Genomic DNA, 17,176 nt, shown 5'->3' with positions numbered 1-17,176 from the left:
GATGGAGATGGGAATTCTGGCCATGGTGCTAAAGAGACATTATCTTGAACAGAATTGTTAAATATAATGAAAAGGAAAGGTGAAAGTAAACAAACAGATCTGTTAACCACCTTTAAAAGCAAAATTTATAACAGCTGTTTACCTAATTTAAATTAAACCATATAAGTCACGTGATTTTTTTTTTTTTTTTTTTTTTTTTTTTTTTTTGGATCCATTTATATCTATTTATACATGAGCGCTCCTTATAAATGAAATATGGACATACACACATACAGACATACAACACAAAACAGTGCATACATAACATAGAACATATAGGACAATAGTAAATAAAGGCCTTGTAGCTATACCTAGGTGAAATCTCCATTGCAATGTTTAAAAACTTTACAGTTAAAAAAAAATAAAACACAGTCAAAAAATAAAACTGATCAGAAAAACATTAACCTAGGTTTGTATGAGCTCAAAAAGAAAGAGAAAATAAATAAATAAATAAAATAGAACCTTATGATGTGGGAAAAATGTAATAATAAAATAGATATTGAAAAAGGCACCGTGGTAAATCACTGTTGTAGATGTAAGAATAGCCAAGCTGGAGCTCTGGATATCAGCTGTTATGGATTTGAGTCAAATCATCTTCTTTTTCTGTAGAAATTGTTTTAGTTAATCTCTCTGGAATCCAAATTGGTTGCTGTTCCTCCTGTGGAAAAACACAGACGGAGCCCCGACTCCAGACTATTACTGGGTCCGGACCTTTCCATTGTCCTGTTAGAATATCTTTCCAAAGTACCTTAGGCTTATGTACATTTTTCGGATACATATGTCTTTCCGCAGCACTAAGTCCTGATGAATCCAAATTTAGAAAGTTTAGAGTAAAAAGGGTTATTTTAAGTTTATCTTTGGGGGATATATACCCTTTTCCAATTCCTTCCTTTTGTTTTAATAAGTACATTTTAATAGTTTGATGAGCTCTTTCAACTATGCCTTGACCCTGTGGATTGTATGGGATTCCTGTTATATGAGTAATGCCAAATGATGAGCAAAATTGTTTAAAAGAGTTAGACGTATAACCAGGAGCGTTATCAGTTTTTAACTGTTTAGGAACACCCACAGTGGCAAAATTTTGTAAGCAATGAGCTATAACATCTTTAGTTTTTTCTCCGGCATGAAGGGAGCCCATTAAAAATCCAGAAGAAGTATCAACTGTAACATGTAAATATTTTAATTTTCCAAATTCTGGCAAGTGTGTAACGTCCATCTGCCAAATATGGTTAGGTATCAGTCCTCTAGGATTGACTCCAAGATTAACTTGTGGTAAAAATGTCACACAATTTTGACATTGTTTTATTATATGTCTGGCTTGTTCCTTAGTTATTTTAAAACGTTTTTGTAAGGTATTAGCATTGACATGGAACCTTTTATGAAAATTTATAGCTTCTTCTATTGTGGAGAAAATATGTATGTCATGTGTAGATTTATCTGCTAGTTCATTACCCAAACTAAGGGCTCCAGGCAACCCTGTATGTGCCCTGATATGTCCAATAAAGAATGGATCTTTTCTGTCCCAGATTAGAGTTTGTATAGCAGAAAACAAAGAGAAAACAGTAGAGGAAGGAGAAATCCTACCAGCATCTTCAAGGGATGCTATAGCATTAACTACATACTGGCTATCAGAGAATAAATTAAATACAGAATCTTTGAACATCATAAAAGCTTGTAATACTGCATTGAGCTCTACCTTTTGAGCTGATTGTTTGGGTACTAAAAATGTAAAAGTTTGATCAGGGGTAACTACCGCTGCTGTACCATTGTTTGACCCATCAGTGAATATATTTGGAGCATTCATGATAGGGTTTTTTTTTGTCATTTTAGGAAAAACTACAGGATGCTTAGACCAAAAGGACAACAAGGGATTAGATGGCAAGTGATTATCAAATGAGACACTAGATTTACACATGATTATTGCCCAAGTATTTAACTCATTAGCTAACTCATCAATTTGATCCATAGTATATGGAGTAATAATTTTATTGGGAGAAATCCCAAACACTCCCTTCGCTGCTTTTATCCCTTTGAGTATTAATTGTCCTACAGCCTCAGGATATCTAGTAAGAATAGTATTAGGGGAATACGATAAATGTATCCACAATAATGGACCTTCTTGCCAAAATACTCCTGTAGGAATATTTTTTGTTGGTAGTACAATAAATAATAAAGGCAAACTTATATCAATTCTATCCAAATGCATATTTTCCATATATGTTTCAATGATTTTTAATGCCTTTCTTGCTTCAGGCGTTAACATGCGGGGTGAATTTGGATCTGATGGACCTTTTAGGATATCAAATAAGGGTCCTAATTCTCCTGTTGGTATGCCTAGGTAAGGCCTTATCCAGTTTATGTCTCCCAATAATTTTTGAAAGTCATTAAGTGATTTGAGTTGATCTACTCGTATTTGAATTTTTGGTGGACGGACCATGGTTGAGGATAATAAAACTCCTAAATAATTAATTGGAAAATTTAATTGTACTTTATCTATTGCTATGTCTAGATTATAATTTTTTAGTAAGTTTGTAAGTGTGGCATAACATTCTAGCAATGTGTTCTTATCTTTATGTGCTAATAACACATCATCCATATAGTGAAATATTTGTAGTTCAGGATTTTGATTTCTAAGTGGCTGGATTGCTTTATTAACATAAATTTGACACATAGTCGGGCTGTTCGCCATCCCCTGGGGTAAAACTTTCCACTCATATCTCTGATCAGGACCTTCATGATTTAGTGCAGGGATAGTAAATGCAAAATGTGGACTATCCTCGGGATGAATTGGAATTGAAAAGAAACAATCCTTAATATCTATAGTTAACACATGCCAGGTTTTTGGTAAAGCAGACAATTGGGGAATCCCTGATTGAGCAGGTCCCATAATAACCATCTCATTATTAATGGCTCTTAAATCTTGTAATAATCTCCATTTACCAGATTTCTTTTTAATGACAAAAATGGGAGTATTATGGGGAGATACGGAAGGTTGTAAATGTCCTTCCGCTAATTGTTGTTTGACCAGATCGTGGGCTACTTGTATCTTTTCTTTAGTCAGGGGCCACTGAGGAACCCACACTGGTCTTTCTGATTTCCATGTAATTTTGATTGTCTCAGTGGCCCTTTTTGAAAACCCAATCCATGTTTATTTATTTCTTGATCTATTTGAATTGGTGCTATCATATCTTGATCTTGTTTCCTTAATCCTTTTTCTTTTCTAAAGCCTTGTTTAGCCCTACTAGTGGGCGCGTTAGAATTGACGTTATTTGTTAATGTCAATCCTAATTGATCTAGGACATCCCGTCCCCATAAATTTATGGGAAGATGGTCCAATACATAAGGCTGTATAGTTCCTTCACATCCTTCAGGATCCCTCCAATCTAATACCATAGCACTTCTATGGGGGTTAGTTGCCACTCCTAGGCCTCGAAGCGTTTGAGTGGCTTGTTGCAATGGCCAGTGCTTTGGCCATTCCTGACGAGATATGATGCTGAGGTCAGCACCTGTGTCCAGCAGCCCATTAAAATCATGTCCTTGAATATTTAATTTTAGCATTGGGCGAGAATCTAAATTTAAAGAAAGCATAGCCCAATCTACACCTGTGGAGCCTAATCCCTTGGAACCTCTTTCTACATTACAACTGGAAAATTCATCATGTAGGCTGGGTATTATTAATAACTGTGCTATTCTATCTCCTGATGAAATTACGGATATACCTCTTGGAGAACTGGCTATAATTTTTATTTCACCCTCATAATCGGGATCAATTACCCCAGGACTTATCATAAGTCCTTTTAGTGTAGAAGAACTGCGTCCTAATAATAAGCCTACTGTTCCTTGGGGAAGAGGTCCTTTTATTCCTGTGGGAATGATTTGAACTCCCATCTCTGGAGTTAATACTGCTCTGGCAGAGGCACAGATGTCCAACCCTGCGCTCCCTCTAGTTTGTCTGATGAGGGATCTGATGGATAGTGCGTCCTGGGCACTACCTTGATGGTGCTGCTGGGTTCCTCCATTGCCCCGTATATTTGTGGCTTTGGGCCCCGGGGCATTGGGCCCTCCAATTCGTTTTTTGACAACGGGGCCTGATACCTTTCTCCACGATATTGTGGGTAGACACTTGGTCTTTGTCCATTTTTTGATAACGGAATACCCTCTATGGTGGTTTGAGAACGGCATTCATTAGCCCAATGTCTCCCTCTATGGCATCGTGGGCAAATACCCGGGATTCTACTCCCTTTGATACCTAGCTTTGTTAAACCCTCCTCCTATGGGGCAATTTCTTTTAAAATGTCCTTTCTGATTGCAATTATAGCATGTTTTTGGTTTGGTATCTAAAGCCTGTTTTACTTCAGCTGCCATGACTTGTCCTTGTTCATCAATGTCGCTACATAATTTAATATATGTGTTTAAATCTCCATGTTTCCACGGTCTAATGACCTCTTTGCAGCAACGATTTGCTTGGTCATAAGCCAGTTGTTTTATAAATGGCATTGCCTGTTCTGTATTTTCAAATGTCTTAGAGGCTGTTTCAATAAGTCTAGCTACAAAGTCAGCGTAGGGCTCATTAACTCCTTGTGTTATCTTAGATAGTTGACCTTGTAAATCCCCTTGTCCCTTCAAAGTTTTCCATGCCTTAATTGCATTCATAGTGATCTGAGCGTATACGCCAGGATCATATCTAATCTGTTGCCTCTGACCCTCATAAGGTCCTTTCCCCAATAGCATTTGAGAATCTCTTTCAGGATAACCTGCTGCTGCATTTCGCCTAGCTGTCTCCCTGCAAAATTCCTCATTGGCAATTTTCCATAATAAATATTGTCCTCCATTTAGCACAGAGTGACACACGCTAGCCCAATCTTCTGGTGTTAAGTCCCAGCTGGTAATAGATTCGACCATTCTGACAGTAAAGGGAGCCGCAGGCCCGTAGGTTTGTACAGCTTCCTTTAATTGCTTTACTATTTTGAAATCTAAGGCACGGTAAACTCGTTCCCTTTCTTCTCCCCGCTCAACTACAGGGCATGCTAACTTTTGGGGTCCTGCCTCAGGATTCTGTTCATCACCTATGGAAACTGAGGGCTGCTCAGCTACAGGTGAAGCTGTTGGTTGAATTACGCCCTCTGGTGATGGAACGGAGTTAGTACTAGCCTCCCTATCTGAGGGTCGTTTTTTCCCTAAGCTTGCCTTCTTCAATTTTTCTTCTGTCTGACTAGCTTGAGGGACCTTTTGTTTTGCTTGACCTAATAAGTTTTCTGCCATAGCCTGGACCTCTAACAATTTACTTAACAGTCTTTCGGTTTGTTTTTTACTAGATTCTAATCTACTATAAAGGTAACGTAACCCAATAAGGTAGGATAGAAGAAAGCCAAAACAGAATGAAACAGAAACGGAGAGGAGAAAAATGATTATATCAATTTTTTCTTTCTCAGGGCCGAATAACTTAAAACCTTGAGCCAACCATTTTTCCCAATTCGCCTGAAAAAATTGTAAGGCTAGAGAGCCTGAAATAAAAGCAGAATAAATCAAAACAAAAATACCCATTCTGTCGCCTTTCCTTAGGGGCGAGCGATATCACTCACCTATAAATTTTGGGCGTTCCCCGTACAAGGGCCACCAAAATGCTGCAGGCTGGACGGCGGGGCCCGCGTGAGCCTTGGCTCCGCTTCTGCCCGCTGCTGTTTTCACCTGCTGCCTTCCTGCTGGGCGCTTTCGCGGGTCGCTGTCAGTGCACGCCGGCTTGCGATGCTGCAATCCGGCTGAGCACAAAAACACAAGCCAGATGGAACTGAAACAAAGTTTTATTTTGTGAGAGGCCGTGTGCGTCCCCCTAACAAGCCGGTCCACACACCCACACCCGTGTGTCCCTACCGGACCCGGGGGGCTCCACTTCCCCCGGAACACCCTCCTACCATCCTTCCCCAACCAATGGGAACTCTCCAGGAGTCTTGTAACTTGAGTCCCCAAATGGGCCTAAGTGAACAGTAGGAGCCCAATTTCCATATGAATGTAATACTTTGCAGTGGCTCCTAGCACACTAAGTTTCTCATATGCTACCAAGTAACGGGAAACTAATACATCCTAATTTTATATGAGGCTCAGAAAGGTTAGCTTACTACTATGATAAAGAGTGACTAGAGAAACTAGATCTAGAACACAGTCTTCAGACTTTGGGTTCAGTTTTGTCATTAAACAATACCACTTCTCAATTAAAGTATATCATAATACCAAAAGTATGAACATTCCTATACTATTATATAAATGATACTAATGTACCAGGCTTCCCATAGTACAGAAACATAGTACATATCCCTACGTGGAACCTACAAATAAGTAAATTTGTAGGGCTCTATGGTATGCTGCAGTTTTTACTAATTTCTATAAGATTGCTGATTTTAAATGTATATACCTTCAAAATAAATACCTGACCTTAGTATTTTAATACTGAACAATTACATTATTAACATTGAGAATGAATATTTTTTTCTTTTCTTTTTGCAGTGCTGGAAACTGAACCCAGAGCCTCACACGTTAGGCAAGCACACTATAACTGAGTTATACCCGCAGTCACTGAGAATATCTATATACCTTATAATCTTAATCATGGAAAACATTTACATGATCTTAAATAATTGGAATTAATACGCCAACTTAGAAATGCTCAAATGATGATTTGCATTTTAGCTATGTGTTGTGGTGTATACTTATAATCCCAGAAACTTAGGAGGCTGATGAAGGAGGATCACAAGTTCGAGGCCAGCTTCAGCAACCTAGCAAAACTCTGCCTCAAAATAAAAAAAATAGAACGGCTTGGGGGTGTAGCTCCATGGTAAAGCACCCCTGGATTCAATACCTAGTGCTGCAAACAAAAACAAAGTGAGGAGGAGGATTTGCTATTTGCTTTGGGTTTTCAACTGTTTAGCATTATAAAAATGTAGTAAAATATATGTAAAACTGTAGCTTAAACATCATCTCTGAGCCTTCAGGATCACAAAAAATAAAGAAGTCCCTCTTTTTTTAGTCATCTTATACTCTGCCTCTAGGGCTAGGGCATGTGTGAAGCACTGTGTTCAATTCTCAACCCCACATATAAATAAAGAAAATAAAGATCTATCAACAAGTAAAAAAATATTTTTTTAGAAAAAGAAACCTCATGATGGTAAAATATTAAATCCAAATCTATAAAATCTGTACTATCTTGCAGGAAAAGTTAGGCAGCTCTCATCCTACAGGCTCTTAGAAAATGCCACAAAGTTATTTCATTGTTTCCACAACATTTATACAATATGTTACTTCACACAAATCAGCTTTTGATGTGCAAGACTCAGCAAGACAGGCAGGATACATATACTACCATCCTATTTAAGGAAAGATGGGCTTAGAGAAATCTAAGTAGCTTAGAAGGACACATAGTTTTAAAAGGAATTGTAACAATTTAACCTACTTTTTTTTTTAAGCTATAAATCCCTACCATTTCATGTAAACAAACCATGCAGTGGTTCTCTACCCTGCCATTAGAAAACCTGGGAAGCTCTGAAAAATATTAGGGCCTCGACCCCATTCCCCAGATATTGTGATTAACTGTTCCAGTCTGTGTTAGCTATCTAATATACCGCAAGCCAGTGGTGAAAATTTCATACAAAGTTTGTATAAGAAAGGGAGAAAATGCTTGTATATCATCTATATGAAAGACAAAACATATTTATCCCCTAAGAACTCCCTCAAAGACAAGGATACCTTGCAATAAAATAAACCAAGCAGAACAAGAAAGAAAAATTAAAAAGAAAAAGAAAAAAAAAGCAAAATTTGTTGCTTTCATGGGACAACTAAGGAATATTTTATTACCTTGATCTTAGTCCCTGAAACTTAACACACCATACTTGAAGCTGTGGCTCAAACATCATCTCTGAGCCTTCAGGATCACAAAAAATTAAGAAGTCCCTTTTTTTTTTTTTTTTAAGTCATCTTATACTCTGCCTCTATAATGGCATACACATATCAAGGAACTTAGTCACTTCTTTATTTACATATCCATTCCTCTCTCTGCCCTAAGGGCTCTTTAGGGGCAGAATCCAGTCTTATTAATCCTTTCCATCTTATGTCTTTGCATTCAGAGCCTTTAACATAGCAGATACTCTGGGCTTGTTTTGTTTTTCAATGTTTGATATGGTTATGTTCCCTGTTAGTCTCCTAGTATATACTGCTGAAATTTTTTCAACCTTTAATGATGTAAAGTAGATTTTTTTACTTATTCAACTGGATTGGAGAATAATATATGCAAAAAGGCCAGATGTGATGGGAACAAAACAACAATGGAACTCTGGGCAGGAAAGAATTAAATGAAAAAGACATTTAAGGGTAGAGTCAGGTATGAATTTAAAAGCAGGGAAGAAGTAGGCAAATAAAGAGACAACCTGATTTTCACAACCTTATTTTCATTCACACACACACACACACACACACACACAAATGTGATAAGAATAGAGGCAACTCTTTTTTCAACATACCCCTTTCTATGAAGGGTCTTCCTCTCAGCATAACACAGTGTTTATACCTCTTTTTAAAAAAAAAAAAAAAAAAGTCAACAACTGTAGTTATCATTCTTCCCTCATTTATTCTCAAGCACATCTTAGAATCTGCTGAAGAACCTTTAGATATCTCAACTGATATCTTTACAAAGTGGTGATTTCATTTCTTTTGATTATAGACCTTTAAAAAAGACTGCTGGATCACATGGTAATTCTATTTTTAATTTCTCTGAACCCCCCAAACTGTTTCCATAATGGCTATACCATCTACAATCCCACCAACAACTGCACAAGGGTTCCCTTTTCTCTACATTCTCACCAATACTTGTTGTATCTTTTTTTTTTTTTTTTTTTTATAGTAGCCTTCCCAATGAATGTGAACATACGGAAACACCCTAAGTTTCTATCAACAGATAAATGGATAAAGAAACTGTAGTATAAGTATACAATGAAATATTATTCACTCTTAAAAATAAAAAGATCTTGCGATTTGTCACATATGGATGACATCAGAGGACATTATGCTAAGTGAAATAGGCCAGAAAAATATTAAATTATTTCAGTTACATGTAGGCTCTTTAAAAAATACGGAGACTGTGGAATGAGATTGATCAAGTTATGTTATGTGCATGTACAAATATGGCATAATGAATCTCATTATTTTATATAATTATAATGCACCCATAAAAGGAAAAATATGCAGAGTCAATAGAACAGTGGTAATGAGGAACAGGGGAAGAAAGGGAAGATGTGGGTCAAACAATATAAAGTAGAAGAAATTTAAGATGAACAAGTTTAGAGATTTAATGTGTAACTTAAGGAGAACAGTTAATGAAACTGTATTATAGTTGGGATCTTTGCTAAATGAGCAGATTTTAGCTGCTTTTGCCACAAAAAGAAACTGGGGTGGGGGTTAACTATGAGATGATGAACGCAAATATGCTTCACTATACTAACCATTTAAATATCTATATATATTCCCTAACATCAAGTTGTATACTTTAAATATATATTATTATTGAAAATGTATTAAATATCTTGACTAAAGAACAATGAAGTCATTATCTCCCAGAGAAGGGACCCAATCATGCCTACTCCCTATTCTCATGTCTGTCCCCTCTCTATCTTACCTTTTCTCCAATTCACTTCTTTACCCATGGCAGTTTAGTCCTGCCTCCACCATCCCCAAGAAATCAAAGACTTCTAACAGACATTTAAAATCTTCATCATACTTTATGATATACATTTACATTTTAACTGGGTTCTACTTCTTGAAATTCTGCCATTGGCCTGAAAAGCTTTTTCTCCTAGCTTCTCTGGCCACCCCTCTTCAGTATCTTTCTCTTTCTTGGCTTTTCCTTTAAGTTTCAATATTCTCTAAGACTTAATTTTAGCCTTTACTCTTTCTATGCAATTCCTCTCAACATTTCATCCTTACCCACGCCTTCAACTATTCTCCATGTTGTTAAGAATTTGGAAAAATGTACTTCCAGTCTCTGAAACTCTTATGATGTTCCAGACTCCTATATTCAGATGCCTTCTGGACACCTCCAACTCACCAGTGATACCCCTGCAAGCATGCTAAACATGTATCCAAAACTGAACACATCATCTTCTCCCTCATATTTGCTTTCTCTTCTGTTTTCCCTCTCACTACCCAGAAACCTGAGAGGCACTGTAGCATTCTCATTCTCCCATACCTTTTATATTTAATACCACAAAGAACAGCCAATTCTTCCGCCTCCTAAGTATTTTTTCCTAAACATTCTCACTTCTCTATCCTTACTACTTCCATCCTTGTCTGAGCTCTCAACCCCTCTTCTCCATACTAATGCATCATCCTCAATGGCTTCCCATCTTTCCAAGTCCCCATACCCACACTTGTCCACTCACAAGTTTTCGAGCACACTGCTTTCAATGATCTTTCATCTCATAATTCCTCAGTGACTCACAAGTACATATGGGCTAGAAAGTGCACACTGAATTTATCTAGTTCCATCTACTTTCATTCCTAATCTTGCTTTTCACCCACTAATGACACTGACTTACATATAGCTCCAAGAACACACCATGTCCTCATAGTGCCATACAACTGCTCATACTATTATCTCCTCCTGGAAATGCTGTCTGCTGGTTGTCAAGCTGCCTACTCCTTCTCAGCTTCCAAGTCTCAACTCAAACACAACCACTACTAAAACCCCTTCCTTGATATTCCCAACAGAGATCAAGAGTTCATGCTAGGTTTCCTTTGCATTTGTAGTACCTCCATTATAGCAAAATAGCACATTGTATTTGAATATAGACACTCATAGTTCCACTACACTACAATCCCCGTAGCTAAGGACAGTGACTTTTCATCTTTATATCCTCAGCACTATTTCAATGCATGCAGCATATAATTAAAAAATAAATAAAATAGTGAGGGGAAAGTTAATGAATAAACTCTAGGCCAACAAAAGGGCAAGAAAGTCAACTGTACCTAGCATATAGAAAAAAGAGAGAGAAAGTGGGAGAGATAAAGGAAGCACAAACATCTATTATTAAGTCTTATCCAAAAAACAGAAAAATAAGGTTATCTAGGCTTTAACAAGGTTACAAAGAAAAATAGTCATTATTGGACTAAGCAGGAAATAAGAAGCTAAGAGTTTCCAGTGGAACAGCTGGACAAAAATAGAGAGGCTAAGATGGTTCTTTCTGTGAGCCAAGCAATTCACAGAGCTAAGTCCCTGGACTTCTCTCAAAATTCACAAGCTTTCTCCTTTGTCATTATTCTACATATGCCTTTTCCAGGTCCCACTACCAAGTCCCAAGGACAACTGCCCTCCATTGAAGCCACAAGTCCTGGCTAGTATGTTAGTTTGGATATAAGGGTGGGCTCAGGAGTGGGGTCTTTGGTCTTGCATCCAGGACCTAGAGGAAAAATGAAACTACTTTTATTAAGAACCTATTTTGTAGCAGATATTTTACCACTTTTACCATCACTGAATCTCACTTTAATCATGAGTAACTATTCCATTTTTCAGAAAAAATATTTGTGTTCAAGGTCACATGGTTAAACAATGACAGGGCCAACCCTAAAATGGAGGAAAGTGAGCCTCCAGAATTTTTTTATGCCCCTCACTATCTCAAAATGGAGATGAATGTGTCCAGCCATTCTAGGTTAGAGCTCAAATTACATTTTTCTCCAAAACTTATTATTATATATATTAGAGTATACACTTACTATTGTTAACAGAATGGACACTTGATGAATGAAAAATAATAAGTAAAAGGTTTAGCGCTCTCACCTGTACATGTAAATGCTATTTGTTATTTCATTCCTATAACTACATCATTAACATATACACAATAGGCTTGAAATGAACCTTTGGAATACAACTGATTCCCAAGTGAAGCTTTTCTTCTAAGAATATTTTTGCTTCTACAAAAACTGAATGTAAAATCACCAAAGATAGAAATTATTTCACCTTGTTAACTTGTAAGAACAATGACACTAGAAGACACCTGTGGGAAATGTGCTTATCTGACCAGGTGCTCATTTTCAGTATGCTGTCATTTGAATAAAACATCATACTAAACCCTATAGACCAGAGCTTATAAAAGATATGCTACAAACTACAGCAGCAGAGCTGATATGCCCATAATCTACTGACAAAATGTACTCCTTAGCAAAATGAAACCAGATGTCTGGTGTGAAATCAGATGTCTATGAACTTGTCTTTCTCAGCTTCCAGAGCAGTATTAGATACACTAAATACACAGCTTAGCTGTATATTAAACCCACAACTTGGCAAAATCATGACAGTTTGGACATGAAGCGTCAGCATTTTTATTGTAATTCTTATAAACCAAAGACATTTCTGAAATAGAAATCCTAACTTTAAGCACTCAGCTAAATGCAGTAGTATGTCTTTCTCACTTTGGGAGCAGTGTCAGAGCATTTTAAACACATTATAGAAACCCTTTCCCTTCATTTTTCAAGCTGACACTTTCTAGGCAGGACTGAAGAATGATCTGATAGGGGGAAATGGAGCCACATCAGTTGACAGTCCTTGTCCCAGATATCTTAGGATCAGATATGGCAGGTGATCTGTGAAAATGCATACGCCCAGGAATGCATAGCACCTATAGGAAAGTAAGTACTAGACTGTCTTCCACTATCAAAAGAAAGATCATAAAAAATGAGGAGTGATCAGACAGAAAAACAGGGAGGAAAATTAACAGTGAATATCTACATGCCAGGCACTATTTTTTACACAGTCTTTTTTATTTACTCAGTATATTATTTTGACAGATGATAAATCAAAGAGCAGAGCAATTTTAACTACTCCATAGTGACATAGTTAATAAAATAAAGGCAAGGATTATAGCCCATATCTAAAAGACTATAGGGGCTGGAGAGGTAACTGAGTAGTAGAGCTCTTGCCTAGCAATGCATAAGGCTTGGTTTGATTCCTCAGCCACAAAAAAAGAAAAAAGAAAAAACAGCTTAGGAGCCAAAGCACAAGGATCATAAGTTCAAAGCCAGCCTCACCAACTTAGCAAGGTCCTAAGCAACTTAGTGAGACCCTGTCTCAAAATAAAAATATTAAAAATGGCTGGGGCTGGGGCTCAATGGTTAAGCACACCTGGGTTCAATACCTGGTACTGAAAAATAAAAAAAAGATTATAAAAGCCATGTTACTTCTACATGAGAATTTGAGGGAAAGCAAAGGATGATAGTAAATAGCCAAAATGGTGGAGGAAAATAAATTTATAATTTCATCAAAAAACAATATATACATGTATATACACATACATCTTATGTTTTATACATGTTCTACATGTATTAACATATAACTAAATTGTATGTATTTAACATATCATTGTGTGATAGATATATATAAGGAGCAAAAAGTTGAAGAAATAAATACCAAATTGTTTTTAAAAAGTAGTTATCTTGAGAGTGGGCTTATATGAGACTAACTTCCTGCCTTTCATATTCCTGCAAGATTTAATTCTAAACAACTTGGTTTTAACCTTATAAACTTCTACAACCAAAAAAAGACAAAGGACATTTCTTGTTTCAATAAAATGCAGTTAAATGTACAAAAATCCATGCACATAACAGTTTACTTCAGTATTTATTTTCCTACATGCATCATCGTTAACTCTCCATGTTTTCTAATATTAGGCCTTCTTATGTAAGAAGTAGTTAATTTCAATTCAAAAAGTTAACCCCAATTAATTTTTGTACTCATACAATATATTTATTACACTGGAAAATCACTAAAATACTATTCATTTTAGGACACAAATCATGGTAAGTTATCCTTGAAAGTCTATTACTGACTGGAATAAGACAGAATAATAATACTATTCTCCCACAACACTATATAGACTTGCAAATCATTAAGGTCCATAGTAGCGAGGCATGGTGGCACACACCTGTAATCCCAGCAGCTGGGGAGGCTAAGGTAGTAGGATCCTGAGTTCAGCAAAAAGGAAAACACTAAACAACTCAGTGAGACCCTGTCTCTAAATAAAATATAAAATAGGGCTGGGGATGTGGCTCAGTGGTCACGTATCCTTGAGTTCAATCCCCTGTACCAAAAAACAAAAGATCCATAGTATAGGAAAGTTTTTACACATAATTGTTTTACACGTAATTATTCAGAAAATCCACAGAACACTGGTGCAAGGGCCCATCCAAAATGACCATCTCCAACAGTCTCTCACCATCCCACTTTTATCAAAGTGTTCAGCACATGGAAAGAAAGAGCTAACAAGCATGGATTCAGTCAGTACCTGAATACTTCATCAATAAACAACCACATCCTGGTTTTTTATAAAATAAATTATGTGGTCACCTGCCACTTGGGCACAAATTGAAGGCAAGTAACCAAGAAGCCAACGGTAAGATAGTTATAGAGGGCATCTAGTTAAATAATTTAAAATGTTTATTTTTATGTGACATGTATGAGGCAAACGGGTTCACAACCATCTGAGAGAAGTTGTGTTTCATTGCCTCACACAGAAAACAGGAAATCAGTATACTAGTGAAGTGATGGAAAGGTCCCAGAGAAGAACCAATGAAAGAGAAGACCATGGAAATCACAGTGAACTTCCCAGGACTTCAATGTGCTGTTCAACAAATTTTCAAAAGTGAACAAAATGCTTGTAAGAGGGCATCAAAGTGAAAGTCAAGAGTAAAGGGCCCAGCCTGGTAATTTCTCTCCTCCACAAATTTCCTCTTCCATAGCCCTGAGAGCAGATCCCAAAAGAACTTGGACATTTGTGATATTGCCAATAACACTGTCTTTCAGGATCCTAAAGAATTTTTTTCAGTACTCCTCTTTTAAAACATAAAAATCTCCAGAGGGGGTTTCAATTAATTATCAATCAAGACCTTGGTTCTTTAAAACCCTGCAGTCCCAGAGATTAGTCAAAGCTCGCTAATAAGATATGGGCCCAAGACAGGAACCCTATAGGACCAACCTTCCAAGTTAAAATAGGTGAAGGGAAATGAATTTTCTGTCAGGCCATTTGACCAAGTTCAAGCTGTCAAACTTCTAGGCGACTCTACAAACTGCAAACCTGCCAAAAGTCTTGGGCTAGAGGCCTTTGACCTTTGAAGGTGGGTCTTCAGTTTCTGGTGAAAAGTAGACTTTGGACACAAGTTTGTTTTCTCTCTCTCTCTCTCTCTCTCTCCCAGGAGGAAGCCCTAGCTCCTTCCACCCCTGATTGATCCTTACTTACCCTTTCTCCCGCTCTTCCTCGGTGAGAAGGGGTAAGTGGTTATTTTGTGCCCTCGCCCAATTTGGTCAGAACCCTAAAAGTAAAAAAACGACAGAGACAGACACGTCCTTTAAAAATATTTTTGCTCGAACCTGAGGAACTCCCACCACCTGCCCAACACTACCAGGCAGCCTGTCCCCACAGCGCTCCCTCATGGACAGGGTTGAGGTCAAGGGTAGGCGTGCTCTGGGGCGACCCTGCCACTGGGACCACCGGTTTCATAACCGGGTAAGCCAGGAGGAGGAAAGACAAAAACCGGGACCGCGCGGGCCTCAGATAAACAAGCGCAGGCACACATGTTCTCGGTCGCCTTGCGGCCCAGCAGCTTTCCGCCTCCGAGCAGCGCCCACTCCGCGGGATGCCAACCCTAGGGAAGAGTCCCAGGCCCAGGGGACCACCAAGAGTGGCCCGATCACCCACCCCCCACCCGCCGAGGGGCGCCAGCCCTCCGCACCCACCGCGCCGCTGTACCCAGGGGAAGTCCCTGCGCGGGCTCCGCCCCCGCCGGCGGCAAGCCCCGCCCCGACCCCTAGCGCGAGGGCGGCGGCCCGAAGCTCCACCCCCGGCGGAAAAGCGGCCCTGGAGCACCGCCTGGGTGGAGCCTGAAACCTGGCCTGGATCTGCAACGGATCAGGAACAACACCCATTTGTCAAGCAATGACATGTATTAGAAACACTTATGTAAACTCAGCACCATACTGATGGCTTAGAGGGCAACAAAGAACGGAAAATCTAGGAAACCATCTAATCAATTCTTCTTGTTATTTTACAGGCCTGGAAACCAATACCTTATAGTTCCTTGAATGCACATCTATAGAGAACAAGCGCTTCACTCTCTTTCTCTCTCCTTTCTGGTGACTCCTTTTTATTCATGTACACACAGGAATACTATTCAGTTGTGCTGCCTCTAAGCAAAAAGAGTAATCCAGAATAGGTGAAATCACCTGTTAGAAAGTTTATACTTGAGTTTTCGTCATCAAATTTTCAAAAATACAAACTCTTAACTGGGTTCTCTGCTACAACCTACAAAGAAAGTGTAACAACTTATTTAATGGACATAATATAATCTCTTCTTTCATTCCTTCAATTATACCTTTATCATTTGCTTCTGTTTCCTCTGAATTCATCGTTTTCATATCGCTTAGTACTACCTGATGTTCAGGCACTCAGGATTCAAAATTAATTCTAAAGTTTTAAGAATCTACTCAAAGACTTAAAAGTCTTGATAACTACAACTCTAAGAGTCTCCTAAAGAGAACAAACTAGCTTTCTGGTGAAGGGCATATGTAACAGTTATATGTCACAGAAATAATTACTATATGGTAAACTATTTTCTGCCATGCTTAATGACTTCATTCCACAAGTACTTAGGTCACAGGACCACCCTCTTCCAATGGCAGTCAGTACCTATTTATTATCTGGACTGGGTTTTTTTGGTATTGTGAACCCAAATTAAACAGGTCCTAGTCACTAGGACCTGACAGTCTGTGATGGAATGTACAATAGAAAAACAAGCCAAGACAGGTGGATGTGGCTTTTATTATAGTGGAATGTGAATAAACATACAAAATGTTGCAAAGTTGATCTAACTTTGTCACTAAGATTCATCAGATATGATTAAGAAGCAGCAGAAGAGGCCTGGATTTTGGCTCAGAGGTAGAATGCTAGCCTATCATGTGTGAGGCACTGGGTTCAATCCTCAGCAGCACATAAAAATAAATAAGATAAAGGTATTGTGTCCAACTACAATTAAAATTAAAGAAGAAGAAGAGGAAGAAGAAGAAGAAGAAGAAGAAGAAGAAGAAGAAGAAGAAGAAGAAGAAGAAGAAGAA

At 38.0% G+C, this 17,176-nt stretch overlaps 1 protein-coding gene across 3 annotated transcripts in view; it reads right to left on the bottom strand.

Moving 5' to 3' along the window:
* Immp2l (inner mitochondrial membrane peptidase subunit 2) overlaps positions 1–15,889 on the bottom strand; it is an 868,756-nt gene extending 852,867 nt beyond the window's left edge. The window contains exons 1-2 of one of the 3 annotated variants that reach the window (XM_078040070.1): positions 15,799–15,889; positions 15,306–15,378 (exon numbers count right to left, since the gene is read on the bottom strand). The gene's annotated coding sequence lies outside the window, so the exon portion shown is untranslated. The remainder of the gene's footprint in view (positions 1–15,305; positions 15,379–15,798) is intronic. The other 2 variants (XM_078040068.1, XM_078040069.1) reach the window with 2 other exon arrangements.
* Positions 15,890–17,176: the final 1,287 nt, after the last annotated feature.

Source organism: Ictidomys tridecemlineatus, chromosome 2 (genome assembly GCF_052094955.1).
Source record: "Ictidomys tridecemlineatus isolate mIctTri1 chromosome 2, mIctTri1.hap1, whole genome shotgun sequence".
Taxonomy (NCBI): domain Eukaryota; kingdom Metazoa; phylum Chordata; class Mammalia; order Rodentia; family Sciuridae; genus Ictidomys; species Ictidomys tridecemlineatus.
The sequence above is the reverse complement of the archived record's forward strand: the minus strand, read 5'-3'. Positions and strand labels throughout refer to the sequence as shown.